This window comes from Polistes fuscatus, unplaced genomic scaffold (genome assembly GCF_010416935.1).
Source record: "Polistes fuscatus isolate 324 unplaced genomic scaffold, CU_Pfus_HIC Scaffold19, whole genome shotgun sequence".
Lineage (NCBI taxonomy): Eukaryota > Metazoa > Arthropoda > Insecta > Hymenoptera > Vespidae > Polistes > Polistes fuscatus.
The window spans coordinates 1,480,692-1,496,248 of NW_025113095.1; the positions used below are offsets into that span (position 1 = coordinate 1,480,692).

Consider the following 15,557-nt stretch of genomic DNA (forward strand, 5'->3'; position numbering starts at 1 on the left):
GAATGATCTTTCCTATTTTTTTATTTATTTATTTATTTATTTTCTATTTCGTTTCTATGTTTTAAAATAGAATAATCCGCGCGTAATCTGCGGAAAATTTACGAGCAGAGATAAAAGAAACTTCCGAAAGAGAAGAAGAATTTGTATCTTTTTTCCCAAATATTATACATCGATACTTTGAACGTAAAGGGAAAGAATAGAAAAGAAGAAATGATAGGTCGGTGATGGGAAACTACGAGCGGCTTTTACTCGGAAAGCCTTTAAAACTCGTCTTTTTAAGCGCGGCGTCTTTCTTCCAAAGAGGATAGACCTTCCAAGTCGACAACGACGACAACGGCCGATTATAAAGCGAACAAAAAGAGAGAATTGCTACCTACCTGCTGAAGGAGAAGTTTGCTTTGATATTTTGACGAAATTATTTCACGTTGATTCCCCGTGAGAAAGGGCTGGAGGGGGGAGGGGGAGCAGTCTTTTTTCGAATTTGAATAAGCTTGTTTTTTCGTTCGTTTAAAAAAAGAAATGTCGAAACAAATTCGTCGAAGGTGTTCGCGTGAAGAAAGAAAATATCTAAGTAGGAATGGCGCAAATAGCAGATCCTTCGGCTCATAGAAAATGCTCGGCACGAGTATCGGGAGGATGTGAAAGAACGATTCACACTAATGACTTTCGTGTAGGTGCACTTCGTAGAGATTTACGCGTACACATTTATGCTCGTCGTAGCGCCGTGATGGCACGTTGAGTTTAAATGGCGACGGCGACGGCGACGGCGACGACGACGACGACGACGAAGACGAAGACGGCTAAGTCCTTTTCTTTCTCGTCCTATTCGCCGACGAAGGTGCCTCTCGCAGGTGCCTCTCCGACACCCTAAGAGAATAAATTATGATCGAGCGCCGCTGACAAGATTATCGAAGCAACCTCAAAGCCTTTTCCTTCTTCTCTTCCTGAATTCTCCTCCCCCTTTAGCCATTGGACTTCGTGACTTATCTTATTTAATCAAAAATTTCAACTACGATAATAATAGTAATAATCTCGTTCGTAAAATAAGAAGGAAAAGGGGAGAAGAATACGACGTTTTAAAACAATTAGGATTTCATCGAATACTTCTAATTGAACGATTTAACAATGATCGATAGCAATCGATCCGTAAGTAATCTCGAATGAAATGAATTGTTCGACGAAATAACGGATATCTAAAGCACGATCGATAATGTTCCTAACGGTTTACACACTCGTGATTCCAAAGTGAAATGAGGAATCGTAATAGAACTATTTGCTAGATATACGTAAGTAGAGATAACGCCATTATTGCCACCATTTTGATTATTTTCAAGACCACTGTGCATTATAATCGCGTCGTTTCGTATATCTTTCGAATACCGAATTAATACGAAAGATATGTTATTTACGTTTAACAATGAATTCTTTAAAAGATCGATGTGGAAATTCATGTATATATGTAAGTATGTGGTAAATAAGATTAAATAAGATATAGGCGAGAATGATCGTGGCGTATTTCACGCCATGGAAGAGAAAACGTTCGCGAGGTTCCTTCCACTGATACAAAGATACTCCTAGGAGATACTCATACGTATAGATAGACGTACACGCGCGCGCGCGCACGCATATCAATTTATTTATATATACGGATATGGTATAGATGTAGGATTCGATTCGATTCGTCCGTAGTATCTTTCTCTCTTTGCGAGCCACGATTCGTGTGTACCGTGAAAGCGACATTACGCTCTATCCTTCCCTTATCTCGAAATTATCTCGAACACGCTCTCGACGATTCCTTCATTTTTCCTCTTCTCTTCCCTTTTTTTTTGTCATACTTATATATACATGTATATATATATACCATATATCTATATCCTATGTCTTTGACGATCGCAAAATTCCTCGATAAAATGTTCGAGTAAAAAGAACGATCAAAAAGATGAATAAAACTGCATGGAAAATTTAGGAACGTAAACGCGAAAGTTTTCATTTTGGTTGCTGCAAGGAGACGGTGATTATGATTAATACGGAACGAGACGTAACGAAGGCAACGACTTTGAAGACACAAGTGCTGAACTTAAGGATGCTGGGTGCTAAACAAAAAACTCTTTCTCTCTCTCTCTCTCTCTCTCTTTCTGTCTCTGCCGGATGCAGTTTATGTTAGAGAAAATGAGAGAAAGAGAGAGGGATTATTCCGAAGGGGAGACAGAGATCGTCTCGCTTCCGTTCCGTCTCCGAGTTTCTCCTATCCGTCTTTCTGTCTCTCTCTTATGTATGCACGTCACGTGAATATATTTCCCCAGCCCCCCCCCCCCATATTACACCCCACACGTTTGCGAGGTGGACGAATGTTCGTCCAAAAATTGAGCAACTCCTATCCGTCGTCTGGATTTTTATAATATTTGATTATTATGGTTAACGAACGCGTCTCGAAACAAGAAGAAATATAATTCGAGAATCATTACTGTTAATTAAAGTTAGATAAGAATTCATTATCTCATCCCCATTTGGCGATAGACGTTCGGCATTTTAGTAAAAACACGATGGCTGCATTATAATCCACCTCGAACATTCCGAGATATTATTTAAACTCATTTTAAAATAATGAACGAAGAAAATATCGAGGAATTCGTTTAGAAAAAGAATAAATTCTCGCGAAGAAGAATAAGAAGTAGTTTGTTGCGAGATACTAAAACGCAAAAAGCAAAAAACAAGGGGAGGAAGAAGAAGAAGAAGAAGAAGAAGAAGTGTAGTTACTTGTTGAAGATTTCAGGCACAGGCAAAATGCGATTTCGAAGGGCCCGGCAAATTACCGCGAACGAAAAGAAGTCGGCGGCGAGGTTGTTACTCGTAAGATCGAATGTGCCTACACACCTTTTGTTGCCACCCGTAGGAATTGCCTACCCTCTCTCTCTCTCTCTCTCTCTCTGTGTTCCTCAGAGTTACACCGACGACCACTTGTGTGGCCTCTCTTTTCCTCGCGTCGGCTCGTTTCGATCGAATTCTTCGAAGAAATTGCCTTCTCCAACTTCCTGGAGAAAGAAGCTAAACGAAAAATCCCAAACGGATAATCTCACGATGATATCATCTTCGTGCGGAAACTTTCAAACGGTTCGAGAAACTAACAAAATTGATGTTTCTATTCTCCCCCCTCTCCACCCCCCGCCCCCGCGGCGAGGATTTTGTCCCCTTTGATATATTACGCTGACAATAAGCGAGAACGGAAAAATATTCACGAGTCGAGATTTTCGTAGACCCCCATCGTAGAAAAAGAAAAACTCCGGGGGGAGGGAGGGAGGGAACTTAGAATTTGAGAAGAGAGCAACGAAGGAGAACTACGGGCGTACGTTTCGAAAAAGGAGAAGATACGATCTTCTTTTTTTAATTCTCGGAGCATTCCAGAAATAAAGGGAAGAGAAAAAAGAAAAGGAAGAAACCTGGTCAGCAGCATTCTGATCGTCGGAGTTCAGTCTCAAATGTGTCTCCCGTTTGTTCGCGTGGGTTTTAGTAAAGCGTAGGCGTATACCTCGGGCCAGCTGCATTTGTAACTCCCGCCGGTTGAATAGAAGTAGGGTATATATACTTGTACGGTGCAGCCAGCACGCAGCTAGCTGGTGTTTCAGAGAGACACGTGAAAGCATCGAGAGCAAGCCGCAAATAAGAAGGAGAGAGAAAGGTATATGGAAAGAGAGTATTCTCTATCCTTTTCTATATTTCTCTTTCTCTTTCTTCATTTTTTTCTTTCTTTATTTCTCTCCGTACTTAGGAACAGGTTGCTTTTGTTGCATTGCCTAGTCGTTGTTGGTCGTTGGGTCGTATGGAGGAAAACGTGTCTCGCGTGTGCTAGGAACTCTGATCTTCGTTCGACTTGGAACTTGACGCCATTGAACTTGATTTCCCGAGCGTTGCACGTGCGAAAACTTTAAAAGGAGACGAACGAGACTATCGACTACGTATTCCTCTATGCGAGACTGTTCATCTATTATGCGCGTACGAAACGTAACGTAAAAACTCGATTTGGCGCGATACGTTTTCTTTCCAAAAATTCGCGCTAAACGATTTGTTTTGAAAAAGAATTCAATTCCATAGCGGAACTGGGTCAACCTGTATAACATAGTTTATATATTACACGTGCGCGAATACGGAAAAGAAAATATTCTCTAGTGTTATCGAACCTGGTACAGTAATCTCGTCGAAAATCACGTTCGTTAGAGTTTACAACTTTTAACTGGAAGAGAGAATGCGCAACTTTACAACGAAGTATATACTCGTTAGACGTACTTCCATATCTACTTATTGAACTACATTGCAATGCGATAAGATTACGAATGCACGTAAGAATTATATGTAAGAATCTTTATCGATTAGCTAAGGAGAACAAAAATATTCTTTCTTTTATGCGAAAAAAGATTACTCGTTTGCTTACTGACGTCATTTGGAACACGGGAGAGAAACAGGAGCAAGGCGAGAGATGCGTTTTCTAAGAATTCCGTTCTTTGGGAAGTTTCTTCTCGTATCGGGTGGACGAAAAGTATCTACATTGGAAAGAATAACTTGAAAAGAAAATCGATCGATTTTGAAAATGATTCGACTATTGGTTTACCGCGTATCAGTCTTGCACCGTTGTAATGCGAACTTTAGTGACGCAGTCAATGCGAAGGTAGGATGACGAACGAGAGTCGGATTATCGTAATCGCTTTGAAAAATGTTATACCAGCGATAACATTTCTACGGATAACATTATTTTTTTTGTCCGCTAAACAATTATAACGTTCGGCGATAATAAACGAGCGCAATTATCGTAAGTATTTACCTTGGTATTCTCGATCGTCAAACTCCCATTAATTCTTTGCAAATTTGCCAGATGTAATGCCGAGTGTAGTTTATTTTTTCTTTTTTTTTGTCATTTATTATTCTTCTCCTCGTTAGGTTTAAAAATTGAGTTAACACGAGAAAAGATAAGCAACTATGTACATCCTTTTCCTTTCGGTTCTCTCGCGTCGTCATAAATGGCGAAACATCAGCGATATCATCCACCCCACCCCATAATGGCGAGGATGTTTATTGGCTTTGTTCTTCGTCACATCGGAGAGCTCGTATCTCGTGTGAACTTTTTGGTTGCTCGAGTCCACACCCACGCAGTCCTGTCCCATTAAAGGCCTTTCATCAAATCGTATATTATAATATAATAATCGTCGAGTCGACTGACGCTAAATAATTAAAATCGATCAATGCTTTCAATTTCCTGGAGGAATATTATGAAATATAGCCTGACGAGAAGAATGAATTTAACTCGCAAAGAGATGGCGAGCATCGAACGAACTCCAGTGTCCCAAATCCAACTATTTTTTTCCCCCCAACTTTTGGATAATCATCAAACCAAAGTTCCACGAAGAAAAAAAGATGAGGAAAGAAGCATAAGAAGGAACACGCGAGTAAATGTCTCGAGCAAGAGCTCTTCTAGTCAGAGTCGTCTATGCATTTATCGATCGAGAAAGGGGTCAGCACGAACTCCGTTGGAAGGTTTCAAAGTATGTTTCTATCGGTGATTTCCCTATTAGCAACGAGTTACCGGAAGAAAAGTTCCCTAGGATGAAAAAGAACGAGAAAAAGAAGAAGAAGAAGAAAGGAAAACAAAGAGAAGAGGACCTTAGGAACCTAATCGTGCTTTGGGGTGGGGGGGGGCGAGGGAAGGACTCGAAGGATCCTTTTTTTCCTCATTAACGAAATCACTCGCTAGAAATCGTGCTTAAAGCGAAATAAGAAGAAGAGAATAAAAATAAGAATAAGAAGAAGAAGAAGATGCTTAAAGAGTTTTCGACGAAGATGGAACGTGTAAACGTGTAAAAGGTTTATCTTCGATCCATGAGCCGGTGCAAACACAACGAAAGAGAGAGAAGAAAATATATATATATATATATACTCGGTGGTGTTACATATAAGGAAATCGTAACGAGTAACGACATTAGGCATCGTTGCTATCACGTACATGGCAGCCGAGAAGTCAGCTTAGACTCCCTCGGATCCGGTTTTCTTCGGCCATATTGGATACACGCGAGTCAATTGTGGAGAGTCTCGAAGAAGTCCACCGTATGTGGCCGGATCGGGATGTACTTTTTTCTGCTGTGCACTTTAAACTCCTCTCCTCTTTCTCTTTCTCTCTTCTCTCTCTCTCTCTCTCTCTTTAGCAGTGTTTTACTCAGTCGGAACGTTCGTGCCTTACCAGGAATCTCAATGAACCCGGAATTCTCCTGATCGGAGTTGCTTTTCAATTCGTGCACGTGATTGTGTTAACTCGACGAGAAGGAACAACCCTCCTCTCTAGGTCGCGAGAATAGTTTAGCACGAACTTTGCTGACGTGTTTGAAATGATATTCGAAAAAAGACTCTTACGATTATTAGTCATAAAGACCACCATGCGCGAGTATCGATATGGGAATAATCCTAACTAGACCTGCGTTACTTCGTAAACACTTTATCGCGAACGTGCCGTAAAGAGAAAGAGGCGGAGGATTGAAAAGTTTTGAGCCTAACTCGAGCATTACAGATCTTTTATTATTTTGATTTTCTTTCGTAGGAACGCGAATGCATTGGATCGCGGCCGATTAATAAAATTCGATGTTATCTTTGCCGCGATCGTTATTGGTTTATAATCGTTACTATCGAGTTCGAATAAGATAAAAAAGAAAACTGTAAAAAAGAGATATTAGTCCGCGAGTTAACGCGTATTTCTATTCACTCGGTCTTGTTGAAAGAACACACCATGGAGACGTTAATGTGCATGTCGTTCCTAATATGTAACAGGAGTGTGAACGCACTCGTAAATCGTACTCCTCGTTTCTCTCTCTCTCTCTCTCTCTCTCTCTTTCTTTCGTATTCCCTTATGCCGCTTAGGCTCGTTCACGAGTAGGCGAACGAACGAACAAACGCGTTGTGGTAATCGGTGCAGCCAACGGTAATATCGTTACCAAGCTTTGTGACCAATCCATAGGATTTTCTTTCTTAAGCCTGCTTAGCCGCAGAAAAAAATGCATTCGAGCTAAACGAAAACTCCATAACGATAACGAACCTTCCTTCGCCATTCAGTGATCGTACCGTGGTATATGTGAATAAGTAAGTACTTTAAGTACTATATCTGGAGCTTAGCTCGCAGTTCGTTTCTGCCCATTCAACTCCTCTCGAAAGTTTTATTTTATTTTATTTTATTTTGTTTTTTGTTTTTTTTATTTATTTACAATAGCACAAGACCGTAATTATAGTATAACATTTAACGTCCTATTGTATTAATAATAATGATCGATAGATCATCGAGAGGGGAGGATTTCCGATCGAGTCATTGAATAATTCTAAGAAATATTCCGGAGTCACGCATACATCGTGTTTTACACGTACGCCCAATAATTGTTACATACGAGGATTGATTTAGAACCAGTTGTTATAACCCAAGGCAGATTTACCTGTTGCTCCGTTGCGCTGTATCAGCGTTGTAAGTATGTGTATTCGAGTTACACGAATCATAATGCATTCTCATCGAAGGGAACACGGTAATTGGCCTGTCGTCGAGTACTTAACTGATTAATTCACTGACCGTGGTACACGTACGCTATTTTATTACCTAGCTCCGTTTTATTCTTGTTCTTTTCTTCTTTTTTCTTTCTTTTTATCAGCCAAATAACAATATTAAATGAATCAGATAATATGGAATAGAAATAAAAGATGTAACGGTGTTATATAAACAGGGTGTTCGTAAAAAACCATTAGAAGTGGAAGATGGACGCGTGGTGGACGGTAGTAAGTCAATTATGATAATATCGAACAAAAATGCTTATATCCGAAAAGACGGTTGACCATTACCTATATATACCATATAAATATTGAATGGTTCTCGAACACCCCGTATATATATAATATGTCGATAGTCGAATCGATCAAGATAGTAAACATTTATGTAATAACGCGTGAGGTATAAATATTGTGTATACGGGGAGAAGAAATTTCTCTCTCCGTGCATTAGCGGCCGCTTTTGCGATGGAACGTTCATATTACCACCGTTATATCACGACTATGTTTCACGTAGTAGTATAAATAGCTCGCGTTACGTCTATCGATGCGCTATTTTCAACCGGTGTCACTGTCGCCGCGACGAGTTGCAAAGACTAATATAAAAAAGAAAATAAAGAAAGTTATCTCCGTTATTATTATTCCGATCTTTATATGTCGCGCGATTCCACAAATTTCGTTCCTCGATAAATCGCATACATTTTTCATTTCGCATAATTCGTAAGATTTATTTTTTATCAGACTGGTTACGCGACGCGGGGATCGCAGGGATTTCAATGACCGGATAAGAGAGACTTTATTTCGTATCTTTCTTTCGTTATATATTTCTTCATTTCTATCGGAATGAACAAACGAGCGGCCTGAAATCGTTAGAAATGCATTCGCGTGAGCATCGTCACGCGCGTGACCGACGACAGAGCGCGTTTGTTCCACGCCAAACGTTTATGTGTTTTTCCCTTTTTGAACCGACCGACCGACCGACCGATCGACCCACCAATCGTCGTCGTCGTCGTTCTTGCTTTCTCCACCGGAACGAACTTATTTATTTCCGTCTCATACGTTACCAACCGACTAATGTGTTTTAATTTCTATTATCATTCCGCTTATTTTTTTTTCTTTTCCGTTGGATAAATCATCGGGGCGAAAGACAGATGCATTTCCGATCAAATCCAATGGAATTTACGCGAATTCTAATCTGTTTCTCGGATTAAGAAATTATAAGCTTAGAAAGTATCGTTTCATTTTTCATCGAAGTTATCTAATGATTCTTATTAGAAACCTACGTCATCGTTTTATATCAGCGAAACGAATCCCATTTCCGAATCGTATTCTCGATAAACTTTTCTCATCATCGTCTAACAATTTAACCCCCATAAGATCGAAGTCTCGAGATAGATATATCACTCGCAATTAGATCAATATATACCTAGTCAAATGTATATAACCCATAAATTTTCATAATATAACCGTGCAGACACTAAATTCTTCTTTCCTAGCCTCTTTCAATGAACTTTTCGATCCTCACCTTTGATCTTCTCGTTGAACTCTCTTTTCTTTTCTCTTCTCTTCTCTTTAAAGCACGTTCCAAATTACATAATCGAACTGAACGCATAAAACACAAATATATATATACGTATAATCAAACGCGATCGAATTAACCAACCAAATGTACAAATATCTTTATTTAATTTGTAATAAATTTAAAGAAAAAAAAATAGAACGAGATCATTTATTTTTATAAATGATTTATTTACAATGATAGTAAAGTGTTCAAATAAATCATTGGGAGACTCGTGGGTAGTTAATAAGATCGAGCGGAAGCCGTGCCCTTTGAATCGTTTAGAAAGGGGGGTAGGAGCAGGAACCATGAACGCTGTCAAGAAAAAAAGAAGGAGAGAGAAAGAGAGGTGGGGGTGGAGAGGGATAAATAGATCTTTCACGTGGGAGATTAAACGACCAATTGCTTCTATCCTTTCGATATGGACGCGCACGTGACACACACTTCCAACTTCGCTAACTGGATCGATAGATCCCGATCTATACTTCTAACGTTCGAGAACGTTTCGTAACATATTTAGCCAATTAACGTATCCATTTTAATTAACGAGTCATGCATTCGTTTCGCGCATTTCTTCCATGTCAATTTAACATTTCGCATTATTTTCAATAATCATTTGAATTTGTATCCAAACATTTTTTATCGCGGGTGAAAAATTTGATCGTAAGTGAAAAAGTACGCGGGTGGTCTTCGATTTTTTTTTCTTTTTTTCTTTTTTTCCTTTTCCTTTGGTAGAATTTGAATGAATAAGAGAATTCAAAAGGGGACGGCCTTGAAAGCATTCGTGCGATTTTGCAGCCACACATCATGCTCGTTCGTTCCGCTTAGAAATTTGTTAAATGCGAGCGTATACCGTAGTCTGTATAGCCTTAACCTTGCAAGCACGGATCGTATGTTTAAAACGTAAGAGAGACAAAACAAGCTTTTATACCCGAGGCTATTTCGTATATCATTCTAGTATACTTCTTATATACGCTCGTCTAATCTCTATCAGGCTCGATGTATTATCATAATTATTAACTATTATCGTATTAAATCGATCTACTCTTAAAGAGAAATCTAATTAAATCTTTCCTCCGTGTACGTATATGTCCTGTCCTATGTGTACGTGAATATGTATGTGCATTAAATTTTATCTAATGTTGATCTTGATTATTATTTCATTACAATTTTTAATATTTTCTCTTTTTTAATTATCATCATAGATTTAATAAAACACATAACGATTATCACTGTAAGGGGAAAAGAAAATTAAATGATATAATTATTTTCCTTCTATTTTTCTCTCTTTTATGATTGTCTTGAAATGTTTTTTACGGAATATAGAAATAAATAGATAGATGGTCATTTAGTTAATGATTCAATAAACAATTTATACTTGATGAAAGATTAATGATCGAACGATCTGCACCCGATTAGTTAGATGGCAAATAGGAATACGCAATTTGCAGGTTGCTAAAAGGGAAAGTAAAATACATTCCTATTACATACATGCATATACATAGACACACATACACACATATATATATATATATATTTATATATTTAAGAAAAGTATATATACAAATATGTGCATGTACATTCGTACACATGCAGTTTATTATGCTCGTTTTGTGAACTTTCTCTTTGACTCAAATACGCGAAGAAAACTTCCGTTCTTTGAAAATTCGATCGATTCTTTGATTTTATTTATATAAACATATTTCAAATAATATATATATATATATATATATGTATTCTAAGAAATCTTAAAGGATGTCGGAAGGTTTCGAGCCCTCGAAGAAGAAACAAATCCCACGGGATGAAACGCGTTCGAGAATAAACGCTCTCGTTATATTTGTCTGTTCGAAGATACTTTTTCTTTTTTTTTTTTTTCTTTTCATTAGAGAAAACGTTAGAATCCCCCACGTGTTTCTTTCATCTCATGAGAGGGAGAGAAAGAAAGAGAGAGAAAAATAATATTCGGCGAGTAACGAATATACGAATTTACACTAAAATAGAAACATTTACAATAGGAAGAGTGGTACGCGCTTTTTTCTTTCTTTTTTCAAAGTATTTCTTCTCTTTTTTCATGCGAAACGAAAATAATCGGTTCAGTCTTTTAAACGATAGTAAATCTTCTAATGTTTTATGTCTGTTCTCTCTAATGTTTTCTTATTCACAGTTTATACGAACGATCCTCTCTGGCAATTAAAATGTTGACTTAAAACATTAGAATTAATCAAATTTTCTTTATATAAACGATAACAAGTTTTCTACCAATGATAAAATCAAGATAATCGAGACAGGAAGATTTATTATACGAAAAATTCATTCAAATGTTTTCTATATAAAACATATACACACCATGAATAATACCACCATAATTTCTGTTCGTCTTGTTTAATTTCAAAGAGAAAATGATTTTTGAATAATTCTTTCTCGATGCTCGCGAGATACGTATACTTCTAAACAAGGAAGCCAGCTTATGCCATTACAGTTTCTACCACACATGTACATAATACGAATGTACGTATGTGGTACTCGCGTGTCTATGGGCAGATCACTTTTCTATAGATCATTTCTTCCGCGATCATCCTTATAAGAGATTATTTATGCATGTGTCTTCGGTAAGCTTAGAAAATAACACCAGGTATGTTGCAATCTACTATGTTTTAAAACTAGAATTATCGTATTTTACTATCTCTCGTATTTGTCTATTTATTTCTTCAAACATATGTTGAAATCAATTGATTTGTGTCTAATAACGTTGCGATTGAAATTTGCAATAAATTCGATCATACGTTAATATATAATATATCTCTCATCATATTTATTCTAACGCAATATAAAATGTGTTATGTAATATATATATATATATAAATTAGATAGACAGTGTTTGCACTTTGCAGATAAACCGTGACTACGAATCTAAATTGCGAGCAGCTGGTCGCGATAAAATGCGTCGTTCTCGGACGATTCTTTCAGATACACATGCACGTTTGAAGTATCAACAATTTTAGATAAGCTAAGACAGTAGAAGACATTGTAATATAGAAACAGACAAGGGATAAATTATTTAGACAACGACAAAATTATTATCATCATTTTCGGATAGATAAGAAAGGAAAACGTAATTGAAATTAAAAATAAAAAAGAGATAGCACCTAGAGATCAAATTGATATTTGCCGTATATCGGAATGCGAATGAACGTCCAAATATAAATATAAATATAAATATTGTGAATGACTATAAGTACATTCATTTCTGCGTAGAAGTTAAAAAGTACACGTGGGAGTTGAAATAAATGGTGTACTCCGTTGGTGGTGTATCAATGGCGTAACCACGATAAACAAACTCTAGTCTAACGTTCGAGAATCGAGTTAATAACATTAATGTATTTGTTAGAAACCTGTTGAGTTTTCCAAGTTAGTCTATCGATCTAACGATCGATCAATCCAGATCGATCCAGCTTACTTTTTCTATTTTACAATCGCCCACTTGTACGTTTCTACCCACTTTTCGTCGGTTCTCTCGATCGTTCCTGTTCCTTTATATTCGATCGATAACAACGTTCGTACACCTAATTAACTCACTCGATTACTCACATACATATTTTGTATATCTCATTGGAACAAATGGGGGAAATGAAAGTATTTTACATTAAATCGAATTAAATTTAATCCTTCGATTAGTCGCGCCAATGTTTAGAAGAATTCGTACGATTTAATCGAAGCAATATTTCGATATTTATCGTAATATTTCTATGGGATATCTCTAACAAGCCGTTGAATTCCATTTAATTTTCATTTTCTTATGAGGAGGAACGAGCAAATGCATCGTATGTCCTTGTAGTAGTCGGGATACGGGTTACGGCACTGCGTGATGCAACTTTGTGGGTGCAATGACAGGAAAGCAAGCAAGCAAGCAAGCAGGAGCAGCAGCTGATCGTAGTATAGTTGTCGCGAAGAGAGAACTATCGTTTCTCTCGTAGTCCGTTGTGTGTTGCCGTTGCTGTCAGAGACCCGTCGATCTGCGGACTCGTTTCAGACCGGTTCTCTTCTTTCCAAAGAGAAAGAGAAAGAGAAAGAGAGATAGAAAAGGGCCGTGGCAAAACGAGACCGCACCCCGTTGGTCCCCGTTGGTTATTTCCGTCCTAAACGTGAATCTTCCCAACTACGATGATCTAAATTGTATAGATCTTTCAGTGTTTCAACATCCCTCAGCCATTTCGTTCAACCTTTTAAGATGATATCCTTGAAGTAGGGATGAACGACGTTTAGTGCGGTAATTATTCTATTTTTTGTTACTATTGTATTCTTTGACGATTTTATTTCTGACATTTGTCCGATGCAATTTGTTCGCGTGACACCAATTGGACGACATAGTGTTCAATGTAAAATATTAATCACAGCGTTATTTCGTTAGTGCACGTATAGCAGTTGTGCTGTCCAATTGGCGAGCCGCGAAGCAAGGTAATTTTTTAAAATAAAAATTTAAATAAACATCCATCGATTTGCAAGTGAATAATAATTAATCGCATCGTAGATATGTCGAGACGAGATGTCGTGGGCGTTGTCTCAAGGCTTGAAAAAAAGAAAAAGAACAAAACGAGCAACGCAATCTTCCGATATTGTTCTCCGTTACATCGGTTATTATTATTACGATCACGAATGCATGTCCTTGTTCAATATTCATTGTTTCTCTCTCTCTCTCTCTCTCTCTCTTATTTTTTCTCTTTTTTTCATCAACCGTAATCCACATGTGTAATATGCATGATCGTAATCGTATTATACGTGTAATCCACGAGCATAATCGTATAAATTATAATAATATCAAAGTATCGTTAAGTATTACTCTCGTTAATTTTACAATTCGTGTAATATACGTGGGAAAGAAAATCTAGAAAATGGATAAGAAATAATGGAAGTTGTTTGCTCGGAATATGAAATTTGATTTCAAAGGTTTGTAAGTTCTGTGATACTTACAAACCCTTATCGTTCATGGCGCCTGGCACGATCATTAATCAGGGACAATGATAAGGAAAATACCATAGACGATTTAACTTCGACTATAATTAGTTCACATGTACCAGCAATAGTTCAATGCTTCGGGGATTTATCGAAGATTTTATTTCTTTCTTTTTTTTGTTTTTTTTTGGATTCACGAGTAAAAAATTATCTCACAATAACATAATTAGAAACAGCGTTAAGGATTAAACATATCTAGCTTATCATTTTTCCATGAGATTCTCAATTCATTCTCGTAAATTATAATAACAGGAATCGTGCGTAGAATTTTCATGGTGAAAAATAAATAAGAATAAATACAAACGTCCGACGAAAACGTGTGCGCGTGTATCTGGAATTTCTCCGAGAGGCTAAAAAAAATATAAAAAGAAAAAAGAACGAAGCAACGCGAGAACGCATTGAAATTTCGTCAAGTTTTCTCTTTTTTCTGGTTAGAACGAAGCGTTCTTTCGAAAATTGGATTTCGTCATCGGTGCTGAGAAGAAGAAAAAGAGGAAGAAAAAAAAAGAACGCACGTAAGATGAGGAGTACAGATCGCACCTGAAATTTGTAGAAAACTTGAGATTTTTTTCCTTCTCTCTCTCTCTCTTTTTTTTCTATTTCTCTAGTCGTAATATAGGATAGATGATTAGGATTAGATGATTACTAAACTCAAACGTACTTTTTCACGCACACTCTTAACGACAGATGAAAATGACAACTTTCACGTATCATAACTGAAATAAAAAAGATAGAGAGAGAGAGAGAAAGATAGCTTACTGTGTGTAAAAGTATGACGATTAGGTTGTGTCTTTCGCAAGCGTTTGATAGACGAGAGATCAGTTATGTTGAATCATAGAAAATATGAAATCGATCTATTCGATACCATGATTCTCCTTTCAAAAGAACGATCATTTATCAATCTTAAATATTCTCCCATTTATGGGTGTTAAATTTATTCGAGTTAACACTACAGATACATATCTCTGCAACTTTCGTTCAAGCAAATAAACTAAAAAAAATCCGAACGAGAAACGGTGTAAAACATGTAATAAATGTACTTCGAAAAATATAGTTGCAGAAAATTGCTATGGAAATAGTAAGAAGGAGTAGAAGAAAAAGTATCTCAAACGTTAGCGCTCAGTCATTCTGCTATACTAAGTTCGTAGAGTATGAACACTAGTCTGCTTATGTAGGTTCGATGTACTATGGCATTAGAGTTAAACCGTATGCAATTATCGGCATTGCCTAGCATGTTCTCATCCTTGTTTCTTGTCGCCGTTTTGCGAAAAGAAGAAGAAAAAATAAAGCGGGAGCTTCTCGAGACATCTTTTATCTAGACTCGATACCTATATTTATCGAGTCAATAGTTATTTCTTTCTTTTTCAATATTTTTAATCATTATAATATTCGAAATAAGCGATCAACAACATTTATAATAGAATATCGG

At 37.2% G+C, this 15,557-nt stretch overlaps 1 protein-coding gene across 2 annotated transcripts in view; it reads left to right on the forward strand.

The window, feature by feature from the left end:
* The window catches only part of LOC122515799, a 43,714-nt gene that overhangs the window by 1,116 nt on the left and 27,041 nt on the right, over window positions 1-15,557 (forward strand). The gene's annotated exons all lie outside the window — the stretch shown is intronic.